The 15,876-nt window shown below is 46.7% G+C and overlaps 1 non-coding gene across 1 annotated transcript; it reads left to right on the top strand.

Annotated features, from left to right (window-relative positions):
* The first annotated feature begins 5,783 nt into the window (after positions 1–5,783).
* Positions 5,784–5,858, top strand: Trnat-ugu (transfer RNA threonine (anticodon UGU)). Its single transcript has one exon. It is a non-coding gene; the product is annotated as a tRNA-Thr (tRNA).
* Positions 5,859–15,876: the final 10,018 nt, after the last annotated feature.

Genomic DNA, 15,876 nt, shown 5'->3' with positions numbered 1-15,876 from the left:
ATAGGCAGTTTGTCATTCAGTATTCTCTCCCTAAAAAGTAGCGTCCAAGCAGTCTGCGATCTTCAAATCTGACCAAGGGCTTTAGCAGGGCCAATTATTCCTGGTAAATGTGAAACGATATTATGTTTCCTTGTGCGAACACTTGAAGGTGGAGGTTTTTTGGACCATATGAAACGGTTCTTCCCATAATACTTCTTCCGCTCGTATTGACGATTCTGCCTCTTTGAAAGGGGTTCGTTTTCATCTGATGACGATGTGTCTGTTTCAAAGGAATGTGGTGGTTGTAGAGAACTCGGTTCTAATGGCTCTGAGCACTATGATACTCAACTTCCGAGGCCATTAGTCCCCTAGAACTTAGAACTAGTTAAACCTAACTAACCTAAGGACATCACACACATCCATCCCCGAGGCAGAGTTCGAACCTGCGACCGTAGTGGCCTCGCGGGTCCAGACTGCAGCGCCTAGAACGGCTCGGCCACTTCGGCTGGCGTAGTGAACTTGGTGATAATCCAGGAACTGTAGCATTAGGTATACCATGCACTTCATTCTCAACTTCACATACTTCTTGCTCTCATTCGGTTTCAGAGAACTCTCTATCATCCCCACTACATTCACTCTCAGACTCATCCAGTATAGATCTCGCCCAGTCACCAAATCCAGGATCACTAAGTTTCATAGACCACCTTCTAGATGGAATGTCAGCTGAAAATCGGAAAACGAGAAAATCTCAGGGTAAATTACCAGGTTATCAATAAGCAGAGTTTCTAGTAAAAACGAATCAAAATAAACTCACTGCTTTGATGAGAACTGCATCCAGGGTTATTACACTACTGGCCATTAAAATTGCTACACCAAGAAGAAATGCAGATGATAAACAGGTATTCATTGGACAAATATATTATACTAGAACTGACATGTGATTACATTTTCACGCAATATGGGTGCATAGATCCTAAGAAATCAGTACCCAGAACAACCACCTCTGGTCGTAATAACGGCCTCGATACGCCTCGGCATTGAGTCAAACAGAGCTTGGATGGCGTATACAGGTACAGCTGCCCATGCAGCTTCAACATGATACCACAGTTCATCAAGAGTAGTGACTGGCGTATTGTGAAGAGCCAGTTGCTCGGCCACCATTGACCAGACGCTTTCAATTGGTGAGGGATCTGGAGAATGTGCTGCCCAGGGCAGCAGTCGAACATTTTCTGTATCCAGAAAGGTCCGTACAGGACCTGCAACAAGCGGTCGTGCATTATCCTGCTGAAATGTAGGGTTTCGCAGGGATCGAATGATGGGTAGAGCCACGGGTCGTAGCACATCTGATATGTAGCGTCCACTGTTCAAAGTGCCGTCAATGGGAACAAGAGGTGACCGAGACGTGTAGCCGATGGCATCCCAGGCTATCACGCAGGGTGATACGCCAGTATGGGGATGACGACTACATGCTTCCAGTGTGCGTTCACCGCGATGTCGCCAAACACGGATGCGACCATCAAGATGGTATAAACAGAACCTGGATTCATCCTAAAAAAATGACGTTTTGCCATTCGTGCACCCAGGTTCGTCGTCGAGTACACCATCGCAGGCGCCCCTGTGTGTGATGCGACGTCAAGGGTAACCACAGCCACGGTCTCCGAGCTGATAGTCCGTGCTGCCGCAAACGTCGTCGAACTGTTCGCGCAGATGGTTGTTGTCTTGCAAACGTCCCCATCTGTTGACTCAGGGATCGAGACGTGGCTGCACGATGCGTTACAGCCGTGCGGATAAGATGCCTGTCATCTCGACTGCTAGTGATACGAAGCCGCTGGAACCCAGCACGGCGTTCCGTATTACCCTCCTGAACCCACCGATTCCATATTCTGCTGACAGTCATTGGATCTCGACCAACGCGAGCAGCAATGTCGCGATACGATAAACCGCAATCGCGATAGGCTACAATCCGACCTTTATCAAAGTCGGAAACGTGATGGTACGCATTTCTGCTCCTTACACGACGCATCACAGCAACGTTTCACCAGGCAACGCCGGTCAACTGCTGTTTGTGTATGAGAAATCGGTTGGAAACTTTCCTCATGTCAGCACGTTGTAGGTGTCGCCACCGACGCCAACCTTGTGTGAATGCTCTGAAAAGCTAATCATTTGCATATCACAGTATCTTCTTCCTGTAGGTTAAATTTCGCGTCTGTAGCACGTCATCTTCGTGGTGTAGCAATTTTAATGGCCAGTAGTGTAGTTTTCACAGGAAACCTACTACATGCCATACTACCTATAAAATAGAATAGGAGAATATTCCAAAAAAAGTTCCGCAGCTGGTGAGGTTTGGTTAAAAATACCCAGTAACTTTTAAAAAATCGCGTATAAAATCAAACAACTGACCGCTCTGTTGAGAACCGCGCTTCAGGCCGACTTGCAGCAAACTGACTCGAAGGTATAGGAACCAACAATGACGTACTCACCACAATCTGGTAATAATTGGGCTTCAAAGATTTAGCTGGGTGTCTGACACCCAAAATCACCAGTTACAGGTTAAATGTCAGTGACTGAAGAGTAGAAGTTATTTCGTAAATGATACTGGCACACTAAGAACCCCACGCCACACACCGGACGGTGGCTTCCGGAGTACTATTTACTGTAAATGAAATAGCAGGAAATGTTCTTCGGGTATGCGTGCAGTTTTCGACGTTGGCACGCCTGCGCTGACGGTAAGTGCGAGGGGGGAACCACCGCTAACAGTGTTGCCACCTTATCAGAAGGGAGCGCGATTGGCTGCACCTGCCGATGAGCTAAGCGGCACGTGAAATTGAGTCGGCAAACGCGACGGAAAATTAGCTCCCCTCCTCCATGCCTCATCACACGCTGCCTAATGTGGCAGACAGCTTCTTCTTTTATTTTTCGGAAAATTATGTCCCTTCATATCCCACGGTCTTCGACCGTCGGATCTACTTCTACATCTACGTGGATACTCTGGAAGTCAAATTCAAGTGTCTGGCATAGGGCTTATCCAACATCCTTCACAATTATATACAGGGTGAGTCACCTAACGTTACCGCTGGATATATTTCGTAAACCACATCAAATACTGACGAATCGATTCCACAGACCAAACGTGAGGAGAGGGGACAGTGTAATTGGTTAATACAAACCAAAAAAAAAAATGCACGAATGTATGTTTTTTAACACAAACCTACGTTTTTTTAAATGGAACCCTGTTAGTTTTGTTAGCCCATCTGATCATATAAACAAATACGTAATCAGTGCCGTTTGTTGCATTGTAAAATGTTAATTACATCCGGAGATATTGTAACCTAAAGTTGACGCTTGAGTACCACTCCTCCGCTGTTGGATCGTGTGTGTCGGAGAGCACCGAATTACGTAGGGATCCAAAGGGAACGGTGATGGACCTTAGATACAGAAGAGACTGGAACAGCACATTACGTACACATGCTAACACCTTTTTATTGGTCTTTTTCACTGACGCACATGTACATTGCCATGAGGGGTGAGGTACACGTACACACGTGGTTTCCGTTTTCAATTACGGAATGGAATAAAGTGTGTCCCGACATGTCAGGCCAATAGATGTTCAATGTGGTGGCCATCATTTGCTGCACACAATTGCAATCTCTGGCGTAATGAATGTCGTACACGCCGCAGTACATCTGGTGTAATGTCGCCGCAGGCTGCCACAATACGTTGTTTCATATCCTCTGGGGTTGTAGGCACATCACGGTACACATTCTCCTTTAACGTACCCCACAGAAAGAAGTCCAGAGGTGTAAGATCAGGAGAACGGGCCGGCCAATTTATGCGTCCTCCACGTCCTATGAAACGCCCGTCGAACATCCTGTCAAGGGTCAGCCTAGTGTTAATTGTGGAATGTGCAGGTGCACCATCATGCTGATACCACATACGTCGACGCGTTTCCAGTGGGACATTTTCGAGCAACGTTGGCAGATCATTCTGTAGAAACGCGATGTATGTTGCAGCTGTTTGGGCCCCTGCAATGAAGTGAGGACCAATGAGGTGGTCGCCAATGATTCCGCACCATACATTTACAGTCCACGGTCGCTGTCGCTCTACCTGTCTGAGCCAGCGAGGATTGTCCACGGACCAGTAATGCATGTTTCGTAGATTCACTGCCCCGTGGTTTGTGAAACCCGCTTCATCGGTAAACAGGTAGAACTGCAACGCATTCTCTGTTAATGCCCATTGACAATTGCACTCGATGAGTAAAGTCATCACCGTGTAATTGCTGTTGTAGCGACACATGAAACGGGTGAAAGCGGTGACGATGCAGTATGCGCATGACACTACTTTGACTCAGTCCACCGGCTCTCGCAATGTCCCGTGTACTCATGTGTGGGTTCATGGCAACAGCAGCTAACACACCAACTGCACCCGCTTCTCCTGTGACGGGCCTGTTACGGACCCGTTTGCGTGCTACGACCATACCTGTTGCATACAGTTGGCGGTAGATGTTTTGCAATGTGCGGCACGTTGGATGCTCTCTGTCCGGGTACCGTTCTGCATACACCCTGCAGGCTTCAGCTGCATTTCGTCGACACTCGCCATAGATGAGTATCATCTCCGCCTTTTCAGAGTTCGAATACACCATGGTCGCAGTTCCTACAACACTACACTATCACAGACGTCTGGTAACACGGTGTACTACAGTTGGTCTGCGTGCGGAGACGAATGCAGAATAACAATAGCGGCAAGCGCTACATGCGGACACTGCGACAGCTAGACCAAACCACAACAGTGCACTACAGCCACACTCGTAAACACGGTCGTCATCGTAAACATGTCCCTGCAGATGCTGCTCGCCGACCGTGGCCCGTGTTTGTTACAACACGCAACTGAACGTCGGAGGTTTCAAGCGTCAACTTTAGGTTACAATATCTCCGGATGTAATTAACATTTTACAATGCAACAAAAGGCACTGATTACGTATTTGTTTATATGTTCAGATGTGCTAAGAAAACTAACGGGGTTCCATTTAAAAAAACGTAGGTTTGTGTTAAAAAACATACTTCCGTGCATTTTTTTATGGTTTGTGGTAACCAATTACACTAGCCCCTCTCCTCACGTTCGGTCTGTGGAATCGATTCGTCAGTATTTGATGTGGTTTACGAAATATATCCAGTGGAAACGTTAGGTGACTCAGCCTGTATATATGAAGACAATAACTGTTCTCGAAAGAATAGATACTGTTGATGACCGTGCAGCTTTTCCCTGGAATAAATGACGATTAATTGAAACCCTCAGCTGCGGACAGGTGTTGTTGATATACCTCGATGTGGACAGCTGAAAATGTGTGCCCCGACCAGGACTCGAACCCTGGATCTCTTGCTTACATGGCAGACTCTCTATCCATCTGAGCCACCGAGGACACAGATGAATAGCGCGACTGCAGGGACTTATCTCTTCCACGCTTCCCGTGAGACTCACATTCCCAACTGTCCACAATTCTAATGATGATTAACTGAAACCTTATTCCAGGGAAAAGCTGCACGGTCACCAAAAGTATCTGTTCTTTCGAGAACAGTTACTGTCTTCATATATATAGTTAAAGGCTACCCAGCCACTGACCTTCGTCTGTGCGAATGCGCGCAGGTTGCCCAAACTCTTACGGGAATCGCTAACGCGTGCGCGAGTAATGAGTGGGTGGGCAAATGTCTATAAGGTACAGTACATATGTAGAATTGTGGACAGTTGGGAAATTGTGTCTCACGGGACGTGTGCAAAGGGTAAGTCGCTGCAGTCCAACTATCCTATGAGCCCCGGTGGCTCAGCTGGGCAGAGCGTCTGCCATGTAAGCAGGAGATCCCGGGTTCGAGTCCCCGGTCGGGGCCCACATTTTCAGCTGTCCACATCGAGGTATGTCAAGAACACTTGTCGGCAGCTGAAGGTTTCAGTTGATCATCATTTACCTTCACAATTCTTCATTATTGCAATTTCGTATAGCGCGCGGAAATGACGAACACCTGTACCTATCTGTACAAACCCTGATTTGCCTTATTTTATCATGGTGATGGTTTCTCCCTTCGTGAGTCGACGTCAACAAAATATTTTCGCATTCGGAGTAGAAAGTTCGAGACTGAAATTTCGTCAAAATATTGATGCGCAACGAAAAATGCCTCTGTTTTAATTATGTCCATCCCAAATCCTGCATCATTCCACTTACACTCTCTTCCCTATTCCGCGATAATACAAAACGTGTTGCCCTTTTTTGAACTTTTTCGATGTACTCCGTCAGTCCTACCTGGTAAGGATCCCACAACGTGCAGCAGTATTCTAAAAGAGGACGGACAAGCGTAATGTAGGCAGTCTCCTTAGTAGGCCTGTTACATTTTCTAAGTGTCCTGCTAATAAAATGCAGTCTTTGGTTAGCTTTCCCCAAAACATTTTCTGTGTGTTCCTTCCAATTTTAGTTATTCGTAATTGTAATTCCTAGGTATTTAGTTGAATTTACGGCCTTTAGTTTTGACTGATTTATGGCACTCATATGGATGACCTCATACATTTCGTTAATTAGGGTCAACTGCCAATTATCGCAGCATTCAGATATCTTTTCTAAATCTTTTCCCAAATTGATTTGGTCTTCTGATGACTTTACTACTCGATAAAAGACAGCGTCATCTGTAAACAACCTAAGACGGCTGCTCAGATTGTCTGAGAAATCGTTTATATAGATAAGCAAAGGGCTTACAGCACTACCTTGGGAAACAGAAGAAATCACTTCTGTCCTACTCGAAGACTTTGCGTCAATTACCAACTGTGACCTCTCTGATAGGAAATCACAAATCCAGTCACATAACTGAGACGATGTTCCATAAGCACGCAATTTCACTACGAGCCACTTGTGTGGTACAGTGTCAAAAGCCTTTCGGAAATCTAGAAATACGGAACCAATCGGAAATCCCTTGTCAAGAGCACTCAACGCATCATGAGAATAAAGAGCTAGTTGTGTTTCACTACAACAATGTTTTGTAAATGCCTGTTGACTGTGTGTCAATAGACAGTTTCGCTCGACGTAATTCATAATGTCCAAATACAATATATGTTCCAAAATCCTCCTGCATATCGACATTAACGATATCGGCCTGTGATTTAGTGGATTACTCCTACTACCTTTCTTAAATATTGGTGTGCCCTCTCCAACTTTCCGGTCTTAGGATACATGTCTAACGTGGAGCGTTGTATATGATTATTAACTATGGAAGTATTGCATCAGCATACTCTGAAAGGAATCTAACTGGTATACTGTCTGGACCAGAAGACTTGCATTTATTAAGTCGTCTAAGTTACTTCACTACTCCGAAGACAACTACTTCTACGTTACTCGTGTTGGCAGCTGTTCTCGATTCGAATTCAGGAATACTTACTTCGTCTTCTTTTGTGAAAGCATTTCGGAAGGCTGTGTTCACATACGAACAGAATCTCTCTGGATGTTCTGACAGTTTTAGAGACAAAGATTCGTTTTGGAAACTGTTATAAGCATCTCGCATTGAAGTCCGCGCTAAATTTCGAGCTTCTGTAAAAGATCGCCACTCTTGCAGATTTTGCGTCTGTTTAAATTCGGCGTGTTTTCTTCATCAGTGAATGGACAAAAAATATGCGAACGTCGCGAGAAAAACGCAGGCTTAAACATACACTACTGCCCATTAAAAGTGCTGCACCACGAAGATGACGTGCTACAGACACGAATTTAACCGACAGGAAGAAGATGCTGCGATATGCAAATGATTATCTTTTCAGAGCATTCACACAAGGTTGGCGCCGGTGGCGACAGCTTCAACGTGCTGACATGAGGAAAGTTTCCAACCGATTTCTCATACACAAACAGCAGTTGACCGGCGTTGCCTGGTGAAACGTTGTTGTGATGCCTCGTGTAAGGAGGAGAAATGCTTACCATCACGTCTCCGACTTTGATAAAGGTCGGATTGTAGCCTATCGCGATTGCGGTTTATCGTATCGCGACATTGCTGCTCGCGTTGGTCGAGATCCAATGACTGTTAGCAGAATATGGAATCGGTGGGTTCAGGACGGTAATACGGAACGCCGTGCTGGATCCCAACGGCCTCGTGTCACTAGCAGTCGAGATGACAGGCATCTTATCCGCAAGGCTGTAACGCATCGTGCAGCCACGTCTCGATCCCCGAGTCAACAGCTGGGGACGTTTGCAAGACAACAACCATATGCACGAACAGTCCGACGACGTTTGCAGCAGCACGGACTATCAGCTCGGAGACCGTGGCTGCGGTTACACTCGACGCTGCATCACAGACAGGAGCGCGTGCCATGGTGTACTCGACGACGAACCTGGGTGCACGAATGGCAAAACGTCATTTTTTTCGGATGAATCCAGGTCCTGTTTACACCATCGTGACGGTCGCATCCGTGTTTGGCGACATCGCCGTGAACGCACATTGGAAGCGTGTATTCGTTATCGCCGTACTGGCGTATCACCCGGCGTGATGGTATGGGGTGCCATCGGTTACACGTCTCGGTCACCTCTTGTTCACATTGACGTTACATATCAGATGTGTTACGACCCGTGGCTCTACCCTTCTTTCGATCCCTGCGAAACTCTACATTTCAGCAGGATAATGCACGACCGCATGTTGCATGTTCTGTACGGGCCTTTCTGGAGACAGAAAATGTTCGACTGAAGCCCTGGCCAGCACATTCTTCAATTGAAAACGTCTGGCCAATGGTGGCCAAGCAACTGGCTCGTGACAATACGCCAGTCACTACTCTTGATGAACTGTGGTATCGTGTTGAAGCTGGACGGGCAGCTGTACCTCTACACGCCATCCGAGCTCTGTTTGACTCAATGCCCAGGCGTATCGAGGCCATTATTACGGCCAGAGGTGATTGTTCTGGGTACTGATTTCTTAGGATCTATGCACCGAAATTGCGTGAAAATGTAATCACATGTCAGTTCTAGTGTAATATATTTGTCCAATTAATACCCGTTTATCATCTGCACTTCCTCTTGGTGTAGCAATTGTAATGGTCAGTAGTGTAAATAACAGGAGCAAAGTATGTTGGGTGTCTGACCTGTGTCAGGCGTGAGCGTTACGGAGGTTAGTTATCGTGCTTTCTCATGTGATTGCATCTGTATCGTTTTTCGTTGTATGGGGTCTGTTCAAAAAATTCTGGAAGTTTGTCCAGAAAATTTTTCTACGCTTCCTTTTGACTTATTCTGCATCGTCTCCTTCGATATATTCTCCTCCACAGCTGATACACCGCACCCAATGCCCTTTCCACTTCCTGAAAGCAGTCTCGGTACGCTTCTTAATGGAACGCGCTAAGCGCCGTCTGCGAATTTCCTTTTATCCCGTCTATCGTTGCAAATCGTCGTCCTTTCAACGAGCGTTTCAACACTGGAATAAAGAAAAAGTCCGCATGGGCCAGGTCTGTAGAGTACGAGGTGCACACAAATTATAAGACCTCCGATTTTTTTTCTCCGGACTGGAAAGAGATAGAAACATGCGCATTATTTTAAAATGAGGCCGCGTTCATTGTCAATACATCCCAGAGATGGCAGCACCGTACGGCAGGTGGAATTTTACCAGCAGCGGCGAGAATGAGAACTGTTTTAAATACTTAAAATGGCGACGTTTTCCTTACTTGAACAGCATGCAATCATTCGTTTTCTGAATTTGCGTGGTGTGAAATCAATTGAAATTCATCGACAGTTGAAGGAGACATGTGGTGATGGAGTTAGGGATGTGTCGAAAGTGCGTTCGTGGGTGCGACAGTTTAATGAAGGCAGAACATCGTGTGACAACAAACTGAAACAACCTCAGGCTCACACAAGCCGGTCTGACGACACGATCGAGAAAGTGGAGAGAATTGTTTTGGGGGATCGCCGAATGACTGTTGAACAGATCGCCCCCAGAGTTGGCATTTCTGTGGGTTCTGTGCACACAATCCTGCATGACGACCTGAAAATGCGAAAAGTGTCATCCAGGTGGGTGCCACGAATGCTGACGGACGACCACACGGCTGCCCGTGTGGCACGTTGCCGAGCAATGTTGACGCGCAACGACAGCACGAATGAGACTTTCTTTTCGTCGGTTGTGACAATGGATGAGACGTGGGTGCCATTTTTCAATCCAGAAACAAAGCGCCGGTCAGCTCAATGGAAGTACACAGATTCACCGCCACCAAAAAAATTTCGGGTAACCGCCAGTGCTGAAAAAATGATGGGGTCCATGTTCTGGGACAGGTAACAGGTGCATCTTACGAAAATGTTTTGAAGAACAAATTCCTTCCTGCACTGCAACAAAACCGTCCGGGAAGGGCTGCGCGTGTGCTGTTTCACCGAGACAACGCACCCGCACATCGAGCTAACGTTACGCAACAGTTTCTTCGTGATAACAACTTTGAAGTGATTCCTCGTGCTCCCTACTCACCTGACCTGGCTCCTAGTGACTTTTGGCTTTTTCCAACAATGAAAGACAATCTCCGTGGCCGCACATTCACCAGCCGTGCTGCTATTGCCTCAGCGATTTTCCAGTGGTCAAAACAGACTCCTAAAGAAGCCTTCGCCGCTGCCATGGAATCGTGGCGTCAGCGTTGTGAAAAATGTGTACGTCTGCGGGGCGATTACGTCGAGAAGTAACGCCAGTTTCATCGATTTCGGGTGAGTAGTTAATTAGAAAAAAATATCGGAGGCCTTAGAACTTGAATGCAACTCGTATGGTGGATGAAGCAGCACGTGATTTCGTTTTTTGTGGAATAGTGACGCACTAACAGGCATGAATGTGCGGGTGCGTTATGATAGTGAAAGAGCCGCAAATTGTCTCGCCACATTTCACGCAGTTTCCTTCTCACATTTTCTCGCAGGCGTCGCAATACGTTCCGACAGTACGACCGATTAACAGTTTGTGCCTGTGGGGCGGATTCATGATGAACTGATCCTTCAAAGTGAAAGAAAACGAGCCGGCCGCTGTGGCCGAGCGGTTCTAGGCGCTTCAGTCTGGAACCGCGCGACCGCTACGGTCGCAGGTTCTAATCCTGCCTCGGGCATGGATGTGTGTGATGTCCTTAGGTTAGTCAGGTTTAAGTAGTTCTAAGTTTTAGGGGACTGATGACCTCAGAAGTTAAGTTGGGTTGGGTTGGGTTGTTTGGGGAAGGAGACCAGACAGCGAGGTCATCGGTCTCATCGGATTAGGGAAGCATGGGGAAGGAAGTCGGCCGTGCCCTTTGAAAGGAACCATCCCGGCATTGGCCTGCAGCGATTTAGGGAAATCACGGAAAACCTAAATCAGGATGGCCGGACGCGGGATTGAACCGTCGTCCTCCCGAATGCGAGTCCAGTGTCTAACCACTGCGCCACCTCGCTCGGTCAGAAGTTAAGTCCCATAGTGCTCACAAGGGAACCTCCCCATCGCACCCCCCTCAGAATTAGTTATAAGTTGGTACAGTGGATAGGCCTTGAAAAACTGAACACAGATCAATCGAGAAAACAAGAGAAGTTGTGTGAAACTATGAAAAAATAAGCAAAATATACAAACCGAGTAGTCCATGGGCAAGATGGGCAACATCCAGGTGGATGCAAATACGAGAGTGCCGTGGTCCCGTGGTTAGCGTGTGCGCCTGTGGAATGCTAGGTCCTTGGTTCAAGTCTTCCCTCGGTAGAACATTTTAATTTTTTATTTTCAGACATTTATCAAAGTTCAGGCACTCACATATAATCAACTTCGCTCTTCAAAATTCCAGGACATGTTCAGATTTGCTTGGACATATGCAGCATTTGACGGTCTACACACGGAAAAATTTGAAAACGTTAAAAACATATGTTTTGACAGACCACAGACAAAACTGTGCGACTGTGAAACTGTTGCATTCGTTTGTTGCAGTTTATGTGACAACCTCTTATGTTTTCACACTTTTTTGGGAGTGATTGTCACATCCCCAAGAAAACCTAAATCGGGCAAGGTAGAAGAACCTTTTTACCCATTCGCCAAGTGTACAAGTTAGGTGGGTCGACAACATATTCCTGTCATGTGACGCACATGCCGTCACCCGTGTCTTATAGAATATATCAGACGTCTTTTCCTGTGGAGGAATCGGTTGGCCTATGACCTTGCAATCAAATGTTTTCGGTTTCCATTGGACAGGCACGTCCATTCGGCTACTAATCGCACGGTTTTGTGGTGCGGTCGCAAAACACAGACACTAAACTTATTGCAGTGAACAGAGACGTCAATGAACGAACGGACAGATCATAACTTTGCAAAAATAAAGAAAGTAAACTTTTCACTCTAGGGAAGATTTGAACCAAGAACCTCTCATTTCGCAGTTGCTCACGCTAACCAAGGGACCACGGCGCTCCTGAATTCGTACTCTCCTAGATGTTGCCCGTCTTGCACATGGACTACTCAGTTTGTATATTTTCCTTTGTTTTCTCATAGTTCCACATAACTTCTTCCTGTTTTCTCGATTGACCTGTGTTCAGTTTTTCAAGGCCTATCCACTGTGCCAACTTATAACTAAATCTGAGGGGGGTGCGATGGGGAGGTTCCCTTGTTAGAAAATGTAGCCCGTCAACAAAGGAGGTGGCTTACAAAACAATCGTTCGACCTATACTCGAGTATTGCTCATCAGTGTGGAATCCGTACCAGGTCGGGTTGACAGAGGAGATAGAGAAGATCCAAAGAAGAGCGGCGCTTTTCGTCACAGTGTTATTTGGTAAGCGTGATAGCGTTACGGAGATGTTTAGCAAACTCGAGTGGCAGACTCTGCAAGAGAGGCGCTCTGCATCGCGGTGTAGCTTGCTGTCCAGGTTTCGAGAGGGTGCGTTTCTGGATGAGGTTTCGAATATGTTGCTTCCCCCTACCTATACCTCCCGAGGAGATCACGAATGTAAAATTAGAGAGATTCGGGCGCGCACGGAGGCTTTCCGGCAGTCGTTCTTCCGGCGCACCATACGCGACTGGAACAGGAAAGGGAGGTAATGACAGTGGCACGTAAAGTGCCCTCCGCCACACACCGTTGGATGGCTTGCGGAGTATAAATGTAGATGTAGATGCAGATGTAGATGTAGATGTAGACCGTCTAGGATGCGGTTTATTGCGATTTCAGTGGTCTCACTGGATTTTACGTAGCTCGTGTCGAAGTGTTTTTAGTATTTTAGTGAGTATTTGAGTCACAATCTGGCCATAGTGGCAGCGTGCTTCCACCCACCGACCTTTTACACCTGTCCCCATCTCCTCCCAGGTTGGTACCTACCTGACGTAGCCGCATCGTGACAATTTGCCGGCAATATCACGTTCAAGCAAACCTTCCGATCTTTGAATAGTTTGTACACAATGGACCGTAGCTCGTTTTGTTACACCGTGCGTGATGGAGGGTACGCTGTTCACATCCAACTGGGGCTATGTAAGTAGGCTGTTTAGGTTTTTATGTTGGTAACGCCACGTTGCTGAGAAAATTAGATTAGGAAATGAGACACTTACAGTAGTAAAGGAGTTTTGCTATTTGGGGAGTATAATAACTGATGATGGTCGAAGTAGAGAGGATATAAAATGTAGACTGGCAATGGCAAGGAAAGTGTTTCTGAAGAAGAGAAATTTAACATCGAGTATAGATTTAAGTGTCAGGAAGTCGTTTCTGAAAGTATTTGTATGGAGTGTAGCCATGTATGGAAGTGAAACGTGGACGATAAATAGTCGGGACAAGAAGAGAATAGAAGCTTTCGAAATGTGGTGCTACAGAAGAATGCTGGAGATTCGTTGGGTAGATCACATAACTAATGAGGAGGTATTGAATAGAATTGGGGAGAAGAGAAGTTTGTGGCACAACTTGACAAGAACAAGGGACCGGTTGGTAGGACATGTTCTGAGGGATCAAGGGATCACAAATTTAATATTGTAGGGCAGCGTGGAGGGTAAAAATCGTAGAGGGAGACCAAGAGATGAATACACTTGATACAGAAGGAAGTAGGTTGCAGTAGGTACTGGGAGATGAAGAAGCTTGCACAGAATAGAGTAGCATGGAGAGCTGCATCAAACCAGTCTCAGGACTGAAGACCACAACAACAACAACAACAACAACAACAACAACGCCACGTAGTGCTTTGTATGAAAATCACTGGCTGTGCTGTGTGCGGTCTGTGGCTGGTTAGCATTGTTGGAATATTTGCTATTGTAGCCGGCCGGAGTGGCCGTGCAGTTCTAGGCGCTACAGTCTGGAACCACGAGACCGCTACGGTCGCAGGTTCGAATCCTGCCTCGGGCATGGATGTGTGTGATGTCCTTAGTTAGGTTTAAGTAGTTCTAAGTTCTAGTGGACTGATGACCTCAGAAGTTGAGTCCCATAGTGCTGAGAGCCATTTTTGCTATTGTAGTGTTGGGCAGCTGGATGTGAACAGCGCGTAGCGTTGCGCAGTTGGAAGTGAGCCGCCAGCAGTGGTGGATGTGGGGAGAGAGATGGCGGAGTTTTGAGAGCGGACGATCTGGACGTGTGTCCATCAGAGAGAGTAAATTTGTAAGACTGGATGTCATGACTTTTGAACATTATTAAGGTAAATACATTATTTGTTCTCTATCCAGATCTTTCATTTGCTAACTATGCCTATTAGTAGTTAGTGCCTCGAGTAATTAGAATCTTTTATTTAGCTGGCAGTATTGGCGCTCGCTGTATTGCAGTAGTTCGAGTAACGAAGAGTTTTTGTGAGGTAAGTGATTCATGAAAGGTATAGGTTATTGTTAGTCAGGGCCATTCTTTTGTAGGGATTATTGAAAGATTGCGTTGCGCTAAAAATATTGTGTGTCAGTTTGGTGCTGATCAGAATAAGTAAAGAGAGAAATGTCTGAGTACGTTCAGTTTTGCTCAGCTGTTTGACAATCAAATAATGTAAGAGGTTTACCAGCACAGTCACTCTTAATTTTTCTGAGGGGACGTTTCACTTTGATGAGCATTGAACTGTGGAAAATGGCACAACGATGCAGGTGCGTCAGAGGTAACACATGAGGACCCACGATGTCCCTGATGGGTTCAAATGGCTCTAAGCACTATGGGACTCAACATCTGAGGTCATCAGTCCCCTAGACTTAGAACTACTTAAACCTAACTAACCTAAGGACATGACACACGTCCATGCCCGAGGCAGGATTCGAACCTGCGATCGTAGCGGTCGCGCGGTTCCAGACTGTAGCGCCTAGAACCGCTCGGCCACTCCGGCCAGCTCCCTGATGGGCTGTCAGCCTTTGCCCAGTCGCTATTAGCCTTGACCTGAAGTCATAGCTGATGGCTCCCGCATGCCCTGACGCCAACAGTAGCACCGCTACGCTTCTGCAAAACACTGGTCGAATAGGACCTCTCAGCTGGTCGCCGCCATACCTGCCAACGATGAACCTCCACGGCAGCGCCCAGCTTCGATTCGTCACTGAACACACCGAGATGTCTTTCGTCAGAAGAGGGTGTTTCTCGGTCATGGCACCACTCCAAACCAGCCGTTTCTCTTCTGCTACACTACTGGCCATTAAAATTGCTACACCACGAAGATGGCGCGCTACAGACGCGAAATTTAACCGACAGGAAGAAGATGCTGTGATATGCAAATGATTAGCTTTTCAGAGCATTCACACGAGGTTGGCGCCGGTGGCGACACCTACAACGTGCTGACATGAGGAAAGTTTCCAACCGATTTCTCATACACAAACAGCAGTTGACCGGCGTTGCCTGGTGAAACGTTGTTGCGATGCCTCGTGTAAGGAGGAGAAATGCGTCCCATCACGTTTCCGACTGATAAAGGTCGGATTGTAGCCTATTGCGATGGCAGTTTATCGCGACACTGCTGCTCGCGTTGGTCGAGATCCAATGACTGTTAGCAGAATATGGAATCGGTGGGTT

The sequence above is a fragment of the Schistocerca serialis genome, chromosome 11 (assembly GCF_023864345.2).
Source record: "Schistocerca serialis cubense isolate TAMUIC-IGC-003099 chromosome 11, iqSchSeri2.2, whole genome shotgun sequence".
NCBI classification, from domain to species: domain Eukaryota; kingdom Metazoa; phylum Arthropoda; class Insecta; order Orthoptera; family Acrididae; genus Schistocerca; species Schistocerca serialis.
This window is presented reverse-complemented; position numbering and strand designations above follow the sequence as displayed.